This window comes from Pan paniscus, chromosome 1, assembly GCF_029289425.2.
Source record: "Pan paniscus chromosome 1, NHGRI_mPanPan1-v2.0_pri, whole genome shotgun sequence".
Taxonomy (NCBI): domain Eukaryota; kingdom Metazoa; phylum Chordata; class Mammalia; order Primates; family Hominidae; genus Pan; species Pan paniscus.
In genome coordinates this window covers 199,285,639-199,300,264 of record NC_073249.2, presented here as the reverse complement: position 1 = coordinate 199,300,264, position 14,626 = coordinate 199,285,639, and the positions used below count along the sequence as shown (strand labels likewise).

Genomic DNA, 14,626 nt, shown 5'->3' with positions numbered 1-14,626 from the left:
TGGGCAACAAGACGGGCAATAGATCTGAATTCCCCAAATGGTCTGGTGGCCACAGCTCAACCCCTGCCCACCGGCCCGGCCTCCTCCAGGTACCACCCCCGGCTCCCTCAGCGCTCTGTCCAGCGCAGACACCCGGCTGACCTGGAAGAGAGAGGGCCCCCGTGCCTGGGGGCTCTGCCAGTCGCTGGCTGTCAGCTGGGGGTGCTGTGGAGCAACTTCGGCCTGAGCCCAGGCCTCGGGGCGTGGACAGCGCCTGGAAAGGACCATCGCAGCTCAGGTTTAGTGAGCACCTACTGCGCGCCAGGTACTGGGCTGGAAGCTGTCCAGGCATCGTTTCATTTAATTCTTCATACCAATCCTGTGAGGTAGGGGCTATTAATAACCCCATTTTGCAGATGAAGAAATGGAGGCTCAGAGATAAAAGTAACATCATTCATTCATACACTCATTAGTTATAAAGTACCTACTTTGGACAAGGACTGGACAGACAGACACTGATCAGATCATTATAAATGACTTAATTACTAGCGGGATAAGAGCTGCAAAGAAAAAGTGAAGATGCCTGAGGTCAGAGCAATCACACCGGGAGTCAACAATAAAAGCCCATAGTTTGGGGACATTTTCTGTTGCCAAACACTGGGCCAAGCACTTTATATAGATTATCTCATCAAATTCCCCAGACAAACATGAGATCAATATGATTATCCTCCCCAGTCTTACAGAAACTACCCCCTGGAAGATGGTAAACACCATAAAAGCAAGGATATCTGTCCTATTCACCACTATATGTATTTCCCAACACTCAGAACAGCACATGGCCTACAGCAGCGTTTAAAAAAAAACAGCTGTTTGGCCAGGCGCAGGGGCTCACACCTGTAATCCCAGCACTCTGGGAGGCTGAGGCAGGAGGATCGCTTGAGTCCAGGAGTTCGAGACCAGCCTGGGTAACATAGCGTGACCTCGTCCCTACAAAAATTTAAAAATTAGCTGGGCATGGTGGTGCACACCTGTAGTCCCAGCTACTCAAGAGGCTGAGGTGGGAGGATCACTTGAGCCCAGGAGGTTGAGGCTGGCTGCTCTGAGCTATGATCGTGCCATTGTTCTCCAGCCTGGGCAGCAGAGTGAGATCCTTTCTCCAAAACATTAAATTAAAAAAGTTTGTTGAATGAATGAACGCACACAAATGAGGTACGCAAAGCAATCAACCCTGCCTTTTCCCTTGAGGCTCTTTCTTCTTCTCCAGACCCAAGAAGGATGCTGAGGGAGGGACCTAAGAATGTGAAAAGGGACATTCTCTGATCCTTCTTCCACCTTCATCGGAAAAACTCTGCTGCTCCATCCTACCTCTGGCCTTGTCCTGGCCCCTGCTACATCCTCTCAGAGCCCTATGTATTTCACCTTCATAGTATTCATCACAACTATAATCAATTACTTGTGTGACTGGCTGTTTAGTGTGTCCCCCACAAGAGTGTGGGCTCTTCAGGAGCAGGGATCACATCCGTCTTGTTTATCGCTGTATCACCTGACCCTGGGGCCTGGGCTATGAATGCTACATAAATATTTACCGACTGACTCCCTGAGCTGGTCAGGGCAGAGCTGGGATTTAGATCCAGGCATGTCTGACTCCCCAAGAAGCCTGAGGACTCAGGGCCATGGCTGATCCCAGGAGCCGGGATCTCAGGGAGCAGGGAGCTGAATGGACCCCAACACTGTGAGGGTCTTAAAGACTGACCTCGTTCACTGCCTAATGTTTGGCTCTGACCTAGTACTGGATCCCTGGGACCTATGTGCCGCAGACCCATGTAGATTCTCCCCACCTACCCATGCTGTCACCCCACAGGAAGACTGCAGAGCTGACTCGGGGACAGGATAAAGTAGAAAGAGACACTTCTCTACTCCCCTTTGGGGGACAGCGATTTGCAATCTACAAAGCACCTACACATCTGTGACCCACTGAATCCTCACAGCAGCCTGGGAGGCATGATTTATTATCCCCATGTTACAGGGGAAACTGGCTCAGAGTGGATGTGTAACTTGCCTGAAGTCACATAGCTGCTAAGAGGCAGGATTTCTAATTCTGCCTTAAGTCCAAAGCCTCCTTCCACTCCCAGCTCCTGTAACAATCCTTCAGCCACTTCTGAAAATGCTCCTTCTAGCGCCGTGGTCTAATTTAAGGCTGGAAGGAACCTTAAAATTATCTAACCCATTGGCTTCCAAAGCCTGGGCCTGGGGGAGCTGTGTAACATTCCAGATACCCAGGCCCTAGTCCAGGGGAATGTGACTCATAGATGTGAAGGGACACCTGGGAATCTGTATTTTTAACCAGCTACCCCAGTGGGGACACTTTCTAGTGCCATCTCATGCCCCTCCCATTTTACAGATGAGGAAACTGAGACTTGAAGAGGGAAAGAGACTTTGTCCGAGGTCACAAAATGGCACAGGAAGGGGCCCTTTGGTTGCCCACCCAGGTGGAACATCCCTCTATCCACTGTTCCTTCTCTCTCTGCAGGTTCCAGGACTCAGCTGCTCCTCGTTGTCCCACCTACTGGTCCCATCTACTTTGCTCTCTCCCAGGCCTGGCTGTGGACCTGGCCCCTCCCAGGTCAGGATCTCTCTAGTCCAAGAACTTGGAGCACTGTTGCCCTCACAGGGAGGACAGTGGGTGACACCCTCACAAACGAGAAAAGGGGCTCAGACTCTGGAACCTCCAAGTCCAATTTCCAACAGTGTGGTTGCGCCGTGGCTCCTGGCACCCACTTGGAGATGCCCACCAGAAGCCCCCTCCCTCCCTCCCTTACTGAGGGTCAGGCTAGCCGAGCCTTCCCCGCTCTGGAGACCTCCCAGCTGGGGCCTGAGGGTGTGATCTTGGCAGAAGAGAAAAACCTCCTCTCCGGTGGTGGCTTCTGTTCAACCCACCCGTGAAGACCTCTGGGCACGTCCTCCTGCCAGGCCTCCTGAGGCTGGCCACTGCTCTCTTTTGCAGCCTCCAGGATCTGAGGGAAGCAGCTGGCTCCCCTCCTCACCACACCCCGGCGGCCATTCTCTTGGACCCCTCCCAAGGGTACCACCTAGCCCTGGTCTGTGGACAAAGTCAAAGGGGTACTTCTGTCTGCCTGTCTGCTGTTGGGTCAGTGTGTCTGAGCTTGCCCATAGGGACACCAGCTGGTTGGGAGGGGGCTGGGGGCCCCAACCTGCTGTGCACAGTGCCGGGAAGCGCCAGCCCACATCCTTGAGTCCCCAGCCCCACCCTCCCCGGCTGTGGCTGTGACCACCCCACCCCTTCCCCAGCCCTCCTTCCCCTCCCCCACCCACTGCCTCCCCAGGGGAGCCAGGCTGCCAGCCCCAGCTCTCACTTCCGGCCTCATGACCCTCTCTCCAGCTTGCACACTCCTCCTCCCCTACCATTTCCCTCCCAGCCTGGTTCGAAGGCCCTGGGATGTCCTCAAATGGAAAACACTGCATCAAAGGGGCCATTACTGCTGCTCTGAGACCTTCCCATCACCTCCCTTTTCCTCCAGGGGCCTTATCTCTCAGGATCTGTCCCTCAGGGACTAGTCATCACCTCTCTCCACCTCCTTCCCTTCAGCCGCCTACCTGCCCACACAGTAACACCTGAAGATCTTCTTTCAACCTGATCCCAGGCACAATATCATAATACAAATAACAATGATGGCAATAATAATGGCAGCTGTCACTCATTTGGCATCATTTAAATAGAGGCACAGAGAGGTTAAGTTATGCCCTTAAGAACAAACAGCCATCTCATTCAATTAAGCTGGTGTCTGAATTTAGGTTGGGCTTCTGTAAATCAAACTTCTTTGGTGTCCAGAGATTCAGCCCCCTCCCCTGCAGCCTCCTACAACGGTCCTAGTCCCAACCATCAGTTCTAATTTTTGACTTCTAATCTATCCTCCTCTCAGCTTCGAGTCACCACCTCCCACCAACAGCCATCCAACTAGATGCACTACTCTCCCTCGCCACTAGGTGTCCCCTTGGAGCCACTGATGCCCCCAAGGGGAGCTGGCCCTGCCCCGCCCCCTGGGGCCATCAGGGCCCCCCCACAGCACAGCACAGCAGTGCACACCCCACCCCACCCTACCCCCAGCCACACAGAGCTCCTTTGTGCAACCCTCGCCCACCCCCTTCCTCCCTGGAGCAGGGCACCTGGCAAGCAGGTCTGCCCCAGAAGCGCCCCCTGCCAGCCCCCTGCCCTGGGTGCCAGGTGTGCGGGCGCCACCGCCAGCTCTGGCTGGACCCGAGGGTCACCCTGCCGGCGGCCCTCCCTTCCTCCCTCCGAGGTCACCCAGGGACTAAGCTTCCCGCCCTGCTCCGCCCCCCTCCCCTCCTGCCCTTGGCCCTTCCAGACTCCCGTCCTTGTCTTTCCTTCTGTCTCCCGGAGGACTCCCCTCCTCCAGCCCCACTAGGCCCTCCCTGCAGCCTCTCACCCCCGCCCACCTCCTTCCCCAGAGAGCTCCTTGTTCCACGCCCCCCCCCTCCCCGCCCAGGTCTGAAGAACTCCTCCTCCTGGAAAGTTGCTGCTGGAAAGGAAGTGACTTCAGCGATTTGGCCACAAGGCTGGGCACTGCTGAGCCCAGCTCAGCTCAAGGCTTGCCCAACCCACCTCCAAAGCACAAATGGAGCCACATGTGCACATCACTCCCACTGTGTACCCAGAACCCTGAGCACACACTTAGCCAGTGTACACACAGATCCCCATGTGCATACACCATACCATCGCAGTGTATTCAGATGTTGTCTATACACACATCTCTCCAGTGTACACTAGCACCCTTGCACACACGCCATCCAGTGTGGCACACACAGTATCCCCACACCTGCCCAGTACACACCCAGAATCCTGCATATTCATACTTCCGTGTACCACATACACAGCCCTTGAACGCTCCCCAGCCCAGTCCACTTACACAACTCTTGTATATTACCCCATGTGCATGGAAGGACAGAGCCTTCCACACACACCTGCTTGCACACAAGCTTGAGTGCCCTGTACATTTACATTCGGATACACACAGCCTCGCATCCTCCCACAGCTGTACCTCCCCACCCTTACAATCCCAGGAGACTCCACCCCCAGACCTCAGGCCCCAGGAATGCTCCTTTGGAAGTAGGGTGGGGTCCCCAGGCAGGCTCAGCTCTAGGGAGCTTCCTGGAGCCGCAGGCTTCATGTGTCAGTTCAGGGAGTTGCCTCTGCAGGGCAGGGCAGCTTCACCTGGCTCTGCAGCTCCTGAGCCTGGGTGGGCTAACCTGGGCCAGGAGTAGGGAGGTGGGTCCTGCCACTGCCCCCGCCCCCTCCCTGTCCTGCAAGGGCACCTTAGCATACCTGGGCTACCCAGGCCCTCCCAGCACCTCACCTTGGCCTCCCAGTTCTCTGCTTCCACAGACTCCGGTAGAGAGGTGTCCTGGGGGGTCAGCAGCTGCACACATCAGGCACTCTGGTTTCCACCTCTGCCCTGAGTCCTGGTCATTGTCACAACCCCTTTCTCCTCCCAGTTCTCTCAGGTCATCAAGGCGCAGGGAAGAGTCCTCAGGCTAGGAGGTAGGACTCACTGTATATCCATGAGCCTCAGTTCCCCTTTCTGGATAATGGGGAGTTTGAGTAAATGTTGGGTTAATATGTTTTGATTCTGTAAAGAAGCTCTTTTTGACCTAAGCTGGGAGGGGATCCCTGTTGGGACTGGGAGGCAAGTTCCCCTGATCCCCACTTCCTGGGGGTGGCGCAGGCCCAAGCCTGACTTCCCTGCACACTGTTACCTGAGCAGGCTGCGAAGATAGGCTGGGCTCAGCAGGAAAGGCCTGTCTTCATCAGCATCTCCAGGGTGGTCTCTGCAACGGCCTGAGCGTCGCCCCGCACTCGGGGCCCTCTGCACACGCTCAGCTGGGTGGGCTCTGGGGTCCAGGCCGATGGGTTGACAATCAGGCAAGCTCCCATCTGTGGAAGCAAACACAGCACCACAGAGATAAGCATGGACACAGGGTAAGCCAGCCAGACAGCAGGGTGCAGGGGGACACTGAGCCAGGAAGCTCTCCTACATGGAGTCCCATCCACCTCCAACCTCATCGCATTATCCCACCTGGGAACTGTGAGACTCTTTTTAAAAAAAAAAATAAGAGAGACAGGGCCTCATCTCGTTTTGTGGCCCAGGTTGGAGTGCAGTGGCATGATCATAGCTCACTGCCACCTTGAATTCCTGGGCTCAAGTGATCCTCCCACCTCAGCCTCCCGAGTAGCTGGGGCTACAGGTATGCACCACCATGCCTGGCTATTTTTTTTTTTTTAATTTTTTGTAGGGACAGGGTCTCACCAACTTGCCCAGGCTGGTCTCGAACTCCTGGGCTCAAGCAATCCTCCAGCCTCAGCCTCCCAAAGTGCTGGGATTGCAGGTATGAGCCACTGCACCAGCCAAACCTGTTTCTTGAAACCCCAGGCTCCTACTGAGAAGCAATGTTTTTGCACATCTATGTACACACATGCATATACATGCACATATACTATAGTGAAAGGAACCTGGCCTTTGGGAGTCAGACAGTCCTTGGCTCAACCTTCATAACTGTGTGACTCTGGGCAAGTCGGTTAACTTTTCTGGCTCTCAGTTTTCTCATGTATAAAATAGGAAAAGTGAGGTCTTATGAATGGGAAGGAACATCTGGGGAAACTATAATGCAAAGAGGTTACTGACAATGCAGGTGTGAGAGGTGCTGTTCAGAGTGATGGAGGATGCGAATTTCCACAAGGGTGTATATGCAGCTGGCGTTTACCCATTTCCATCAGTAACTAGTTATGTCTCTTGTTTTCTTTAATAACCATGGCCCTCCTCACCACCCCCCTGCTTCCTGCCCATTTGTCTGCCTCCTCGAGGTCTGTACTGGAGCCCAGAGGGGGTCTGGGAACCAGGCCTCACGGACTGCTTATAGGTTCTGGTTGCCTGGGAGTTTGTATGCGTGTGATCGAGATTCTGCCTGTGCAAATGCATATCTGTCAAGGCTCAGCTGTCTGGGTAAATATACCTGTATGTGGGTTCCTGGGTCTATTTAGCCTGTTCGTGTGCTTCTCTGTATTTCTGTATGTCCGTGTGGGTACATGTGGGCTTAAGCGTGTCCATGTGTGGGATCATGCGTTTGCTCAGTTGTGGCTGCTGTGGTCAGCTGTGTGTGTGTATGTGTGATGCCAGCTTAAGTGTGTGCCTGGATTTGGTGTCTTCAGTCATACATGTGGGTATGTGCACTTTTCACGTTTCTATTCGTTTTGTGTGTGTGTGTGTGTGTGTGTCTAGCTAAGCCTGTTTGTGTGTGAGGACACAGGGGTGCATGTGTGCCTGTGTGTAGCCAGGTGAGCCCAGCTGTGGCTGGGTGTGAGCATGCCTGGGTGTGCACACGCTTTGCCTGGCTCTCTGCATCTCGCTGTGTCAGGAGCCAAACCGGCTCCTGCCTGTCTCAGAGCTCTCTGGATGTGTGTTTGGCAGGGGGTGGGGGCGTGAGGCTGATCCTCTGCTGTCCCTGCAGGTTTCCAATCTCGAGGCCTGTGACTGCAGGCACTGGTGTCACTGTGGATCAGTGTTGCCTCCCTCCCACCTCTGCCTTTCTCTGGGTTTTCAGGGTCATGGTGTGGCAGTGTGACTGGCCACAGTGTCCCTGTGGGTCTCTTTCACCATGGGTCAGTATGTGCCCGTGTGTGTGTCCATGCATGTGTGGATTTGTGTGACCTTATTGTGTGTCTGTGTACCACAGCGTGTCTCTGTGTATGTCAGTGGGTCCTTGTGCTATGTCACTGTATGATTGTGCCAGTATGGCCGTGTGTCAGCGTCAACATGTGTGAGCAGGTCTGTGTGCCATGGTGTGTCAGCACAACGGTGCCCCAGGGTTTGTGTGGTACCTTTGTGAAGGGCTCAGTGTGTGAGTGCGTGTGCGCATGCATGTGAGATACCCTTTGTGAGACGGTGTGTGTGTGTCTGTGTCACTGTGTTTGTGTGTGCCTGCTTTCCTCTTCCCTCCCTCTCCCTCCCTTCCTCTCTCTCTCTCTCTGTAGGAGCCAGACAACTCCCCAAGCCTGGATTAGGGACAATTTATCCACAGGCAGAGAAGGAGAATTCCAACCTGCCAGAGCCTCCCTCCTCTGATCTGTCCCCCCTTTCCCTGTGGTTGGGTGGGCACAGAAACACAGCCCGGCAGCTCCCAAGCCCTTGGGGAGCCCCCACCTTTGCAGCTCCCCAGAGGCCCAGGAGGAAGGAAAAGATGGAAATCTGGGTGGCCCTAGAGCCCTCCAGTGGGGGTAGATTGGCTGCCCCCCATTCAGGCCCCCACAGCTCGGCTCATCTTGGCCCTGTTCTCCTACATATGGTGGTGGTGGGTGGGGGGAGTCTGCATGGGGTCTGCCTGGCCCTGAGGGTTGGGGGGACTTCAGGAGCAAAGCTGCCCTTAGCCCCTCCACAACCTGATACTCCCCAGCAGATAAACGTCAGGCCCCCACCCAGTGTAAATGAACTTCCAACAGTGCCCACACAGGCTGGGGGAGCCGCTGGGAGGCAGAGGACAGTGTGGTGGGGGGAACACAGCAAGGAGGGGTGCAGGGGCTGGGCTGGGACTAAGGCTCCCTTCACGGTGCTCCAGGCGCAAGGCAGAATCACATGTTTCCCATTAGCTGCTCTGGCCTCCTTGTTCAGGGGGTGTTGGCTGGGGGAGATTTGTTCTGGTTGCAGACACCAGCCGAGACCACACAAGAGAGAGAGAGGAAAAGACAGAGAGAGAGAGCGTGCCAGAGGGAGAGAGGAAAAGACAGAGAGGAAGCGGGAGAAAGATACACAGGGAGACACAGAGACATGGGGAGAGAAACAGAGACAGAGAGACAGAGAAAGACAGAAACTGGGAGACGGGCACGCACAAACACAAAAGCAGAGACGGACTGGTGATGAGGGGCTCATGGAAGAAGGGAGATGGAGAGGAAGGTAGAGAGAGGCGGGTGAGACCTTGTCAGAGGCTGAGGGGAGGGGGTAGCTCAGGCCCAGAGTGAGTCTGAGGCCAGTAAGGACCAAGGAAGAGCCCCAGAGGGGAGAGGGGCACGGGGGAAGCAAGCCAGGCAGAGATGGGAAAGGCAGGAGAGAGCAGGGACCAGGGGTTTCTGCAGGAGCCTGAGAAAGAGGCAGCGAAGCAGAGGCAGGGTGGGCCGGGGAGAAGGGCCGAGAGGAGGCCTGTGTGGGCAGTAGACAGGCCAGAGCTGGGATGTGTGGGCAGGGGGAGTGGACGCGCCCAAGCTGGCTGGGCGGGGGCGGCCAGCGCGCCAAGCCTCCCGCCTCCTGACCCCCGAGCCTGAGAGAGATAACAGGCCCGAATAGTGCTGACTTGCGGTTCAGAAATCCAATATCCTCCCCGGTGCACTGATCGACTACCTGAGCTCCCGGCCCGCGCAGAGCTGCCCCGATTAATCCTGTGGCTCCAGAGCCTGAATTAGTTTAACAGTTTCAGGGGCAGGAGAGGCAGGAAATAGGGTCCCCAGGCCCTCAGGGACACAGCCCCCTGCCCCCCATGCAAACCCTGCCTTGGTGCCCCACCTCACAGACACACACCTGCCCTGGCCCTAAAGGCCCTTCTCCACACCATCTGAAGAATGCTGGGTCCCTCCCCCTGGGGAACAGTCCCACGGGCTGACATATGGGTGAGAGGGTAGATCATGCGGGACTGAGCACCCCCCAGCCCCCACTTGTCCCTCTGCTCAGGGCCCTAAGCATTTCCTCTGGCCAGCCCTTTGGGGCTCTGTGGTCTGCATGGGAAGGCCCCACCAGCTGCCAGCCCCATATCACCAGAAAACATGTCGTCTCCTTAGAGTGAGACACGAGCTCCCAAGTTACTGACAACTTCCCAACAGCATGAGAGAATCACACATGCCACTCCCCACAACAGCCTGCGACGGGCACATGGTGACATCTCACACACACAACAGCCAGAGACAGGCGCACAAGTTGGTGACAACCCTCCTAACGGGATGAACTAAGCACATAACCTGTCGCTTCCTCCAAACATGAGATGGGCACACCTGACACACCCTCGACAGCATGGGGCAGGCGTCTGTTACCCCTCACAGTGGCATAACTGACACGCAACCAGGCACCCCCACACCCACTAGTGCACAGAGAACCTGTTACACAGCTGACCAAGACACACACACACGCATGCACGCATGCATGCACACACCCACACAAAGAACCTGTCACATAGTTGACCAAGACACACACACATGCACACACACACAGAACCTGTCACACAGCTGACCAAGACACACACACACATACACACGTGGGACAAGTCCCATCTTCCAGGTGTGAGGAAGGCATGGACCCCTCCACCCACCACACAGCATGAGGCAGGGACATAACCTCGCCCCTGCCTGGGAATCCTCCCTGCAGACTGTGGGATGGGTACACAACATGTCACCTCCCCGGCTGCCTTGGACAGGTGACAGCCCACCTCACCCCTCCCCCATCACTGTCACCAGCCTGGGTGGTGCCGTCCCTCTGCCTGCAGAGGCGTCACAGCTCACACGGCATGAATGTCACCCCAGCACTGCCAGAGCCGGGCACAGCCACACATTGCCCCAGTGACAAACACCACTGGCCCCAGAGGAGGTGAAGGCACACAGGGCTCTGGTGTGACCTTGGCCTCTGGACACCAGGAGGGGAGGTGCTGTGGCTTCCCGCCCAGTGGCGGGTGCTGGGGGAGAGGAGTGCTGGGGAGGAAGCTGCCTGGACACACTGACTACCTGGAAATGCCACCTCCCCCAGCCCCCACTCCACTCCATTTCTTATTCACTGTAGTTGTGTATCTAGGGAGGGGGCTGAATGAGTGGTGGAGGGAGGGCTGTCCTGAGGCGCTTTTACTATGAGACTGCTTAGAGATCAGTGGGGAGTAGGGCGGTTAGGGGTTGCTATCACCATGTGCTCAGTGGGAAGGGTATGGGATAATGGCTTGAGACCCCCATAGCTTCCAGGGGAGCCCTTCTTCCTTACAAAGGCCCCCTCTCCAAACTTCAGGCCACAGAGCTGGGGACAAGGAGGCCAAAGTCCAGGAATATGACTCACCCAGGGAACAGGCCCAGCCTGCTGGCCATAGTGGTGAGGGAGGCCAAGAGCCAAGAGGCCCGGGTTCCAGTCTGAGCTCCTCCAGGGCCAAGCTGGGTGACCTTGGAGCAGCAGCTCAGCCTCTTTGGCTTCGGGGAGGGGGGAAGGGGCCGCAGTGAGAGAAGTGCCAGGGTCAGAAAGAAGAAGCTGAAGCTGGAGACCAGCAGGCAGAACTTCAGGCCACAGAGGGCTCCAGCCCGCCTCCCCTGCTCCCCTGCTTCCTCACAAGGAACCTCATCTTCCTCATCTGTACAAAAGGGACAAGAGTGCCAGCCTCACGAGACAAGGTAGCATAAAGTGGGCCGCTCCTCAAGAAATGGGAAGCTTCTGATTGAAGAGAGGGAGAAATAGACTAAGAGACTTGCCCAAGCCACAGAGCAAATTAGGATCAGCTGAACTCAGCCTCCATCTCCTGGCTCCCCACCTGGAGCTGTTTCTTTAAGACTGCTTGGAGGTCAAGTGTGGAGGGGGACAGGGGAGATGTTGGGGTGTTGTTGGATGCAGTGCTTCCCTGCCGCCCGATGAAGACCAATGAATCTGAAAGGAGTCCACCATACCCTACCTTTACCCTAAACCCCACTTGGCCCAAAGCTTGGACAAGAGGAGTGGCTCTAAGGGGAGGGAGGCACCCCACCTCCCACCCCATCATGACCAGCAGCAGCACCTGGTGCTTGGAAGGACTAGGGGATCTGAGATGTCAGTGTCTAGGGCCCCTCGTTTTACAGGAGCCCAGAGAGGGAAAGGCCTAGCCTGAGGTCACACAGCACGACAGCACAAGAGCCTAGAGTCCTGGCCACGGACAGCCTCAGAGCAGAGTCCCTCTAGCCCCTGGGGGTGGCTGGAGCTGGGGGGCCCTGGGGGACTGAGTAAAGCGTGGCGACAGATGGCCTGCCGAGGCAGCGGCGATCTGGGCGGCTGGCAGGCATGCTCGCTCCCGCGCAGGGAAGCGGCTAATTTTAGCTGAGGCCTCGATGCCAGCTTTGTTCCCCCCACCCACCCGCCGAGGGGGCCCAGCATGCCTTGCGTGCAACCTGCCTCCCCCAGGCACCCCTACTCCCCCGCCTGGCCCCTTGGTGAGTAGTGCCCAGACCCCAGGATCCTAGAACGGTCTGCCTGACCAGGCCTCACCACACCCAGAGGTGAGGTCTGACTCCCCTACCCCAGGGCCTGCTTGCCCACGACTCCAAGCTCATTCCATGAAGAGGGGCGAGAGAGGAAGGACAGAGGCCACTGCCCAGACTGGGAGGGCGGGCCAGACAGCAGGGGCTGCCAGTCTTGAAGGGAGGCGAGGCACTGTCCTCCACCCAACCCTTAAGGAGACAGGACCCTGATTCCACCCATGCCCTGGACAAACATTCTGTCTGGTGTCCCCCGGCGCTGGTGAGCAAGGGGCGGGAGTCACTCTAGTCTTTCCTTGTTCCTCATAACTTTGAGTTTGTTCCAGGAACTCAAAGCACTTTAAAGAAGTCAGACATGAAGCAAGGATAGTATCCCTATACCATCTGGGGAAACTGAGGCATAGTCTGAAATTGCCATCATTTTAGCAAGGGAAGGGACAAATCCCAAGAATCAGTGAGGCCTGTTCTCTAGCGAGCTTCTTGGGCCAGTTTAGCTCCTGGAACTATCTTCTGTTCCTACCCTGGGCTAGTGGAAGGTAGACTAGATGGATGGAGCCCATCCCCTAAAACCCTGGAAAGGCAGACTCACACTCTTGTTTCCTGGTGCCACACTCTCTGTAGGCTCTTCAACCTTGCACCCTCCATTTCAGGTTCAACCACATAAGCCCAGTGGGGCTTCCAGGACATCTGGCCCCTACTAAAAGAGGGATCCTTTGGGGTGACTCTGGAGCCCTGCCCCCTGCACCAGCTCCCCAATCTTCATAGGCCTGGGAAGGAAACAACCTGGTAGGAAATAGAGTAAGGAGAACTGAAAGGCCCAGCTCTGAAAGAAAGATACGTATTTAGAAGGACAAAGTCAGAAGAAAGACAGGGGGCGGGAGAAATCAAGGCAGAGATTCAGATCCAGGAAGAGAGACAGAAAGATGAAGGACACTGAGGCAAGAGAAACAGGGCAGAAAGAGGCAGAAGGAGAAAAAGATCTGGAGGGAGGGGGCGAGAGCCAGAGAGGGAGAGAGAGGGCGACCATGCCAGAGGAAGGAAAACAGCAAGAAAGAGACTCAGGAAGAGAGAGAGACAAGGAGAAAGAAAAAGACAAAAGAGAGAGACAGGCAGGATGATGCAGAGACAAAGACACACGCACAGGGGGGAAGAGATGGAGAAGGAACCTGAGGAGTCTGCACAGACAGGCGGAGGCACAGAGCACCAGCGACCCGGGAGCCGGAGACAGACAGAGGGACTGACACACCCAGAGCCCCACAGCGACAGTCGGAGGGTGAGACACACTCAGATGGGGTGGGAAGAGGGGGTGACACTAAGTGTTAGAGTGTGGGGGGAACAGCAGTAGGCAGAGGTGAGGAGGGAGGGGGGTGGAGGAGGAGGAGGAGGAGGGATGTCATTGCCAGAACTGGGGGGGGACAGAGGACAGAAATGGAATGTGGGTCTGGGCATGAGGCTCACAGATGCATCGGCTCTGGTTTCAGCTGGGGCAGTTGGCTGCTAGGGTGGGGGGAAGAAGGAGCAGAGCTGTCGAGGGAGGGGGGCCTGTTGCCATGGAGGCGGGCACGGCAGGGGCACAGTCTGCTGGCACTTGGAGCTCTGGGCATGGTAGGGGGCTGAGGCAGAAAGGCAGGGTAAGGAAGAAGCCTCGCCCCTGCCCTCGGGGCTCTACCAGGAAGAAAGTTTCCAGAGAGCCACAGAGATGCTGGGAGTGGAGCATGGCTCTAGGCCCTGCCCAGTCCTAGGGAGGCTGTGGAGGGTGCACTGCTCTCCAGGCCGTCTGTGGGCATCCCAGCTTCCTGCATGCGCCTCAGGCTGGCCCTGGGGACCCTCCTCCTCTCTGTCCCCTCCAGTCTAGCTGAAGATCCTGCATGCTGCTGCTTGCTGCCACTGCTGCTTGCAGGGAAGCAGCAAGATTGTGAATTCAGGATCTGTAATCCTAACGCAGAGCCCAGGCCTACCGGGCTCCAGTTGCCAAGGCGACGGTGGGTCAGAGGGCAGCGCGGGGCGCCCGCTCCTCCAAGTCAGAATCCCAATTGTTAAAGCCCAAGAATAAACAGCTGAAGCGGCCGTCGGGGGGCCGGGAGGGGGGCTGAGGTCTGCATCGGCTCAGTGTGGTGTTGTCAAGCGAGATGTCACTAATTGTCTGAAGGAACAGGCTGAGGCAGCTCTTAACTGCTTCTGTGCCACCGGAGACACCTTGGCTGCCTGGACCCATCCCTGGGCCTCCCAGCATTCCACCGGGCCAGGCTGTTGGTGGGGGCAGTGCTGGCCCAGCATAATCCCTGCCTCCCTTGCACTGCACTGAACCCCACATACTTGTGGCTCCTAACCCTCCTCTTTGCTCAACTTGGAACCTCCCACCTGCAAGCTAAATCATTATGT

At 56.5% G+C, this 14,626-nt stretch overlaps 1 protein-coding gene across 10 annotated transcripts in view; it reads right to left on the bottom strand.

Moving 5' to 3' along the window:
* Positions 1-14,626, bottom strand: part of AHDC1 (AT-hook DNA binding motif containing 1) — a 69,674-nt gene that overhangs the window by 18,474 nt on the left and 36,574 nt on the right. For 4 of the 10 annotated variants that reach the window (XR_008620508.2, XM_034959246.3, XM_034959235.3 and 1 more), the window contains exons 3-5: positions 5,773-5,950; positions 5,373-5,597; positions 142-253 (exon numbers count right to left, since the gene is read on the bottom strand). The gene's annotated coding sequence lies outside the window, so the exon portion shown is untranslated. Of the gene's footprint in view, positions 1-141; positions 359-5,372; positions 5,598-5,772; positions 5,951-14,626 lie in introns of all 10 variants that reach the window. The other 6 variants (XM_055096227.2, XM_063593699.1, XM_034959268.3 and 3 more) reach the window with 3 other exon arrangements.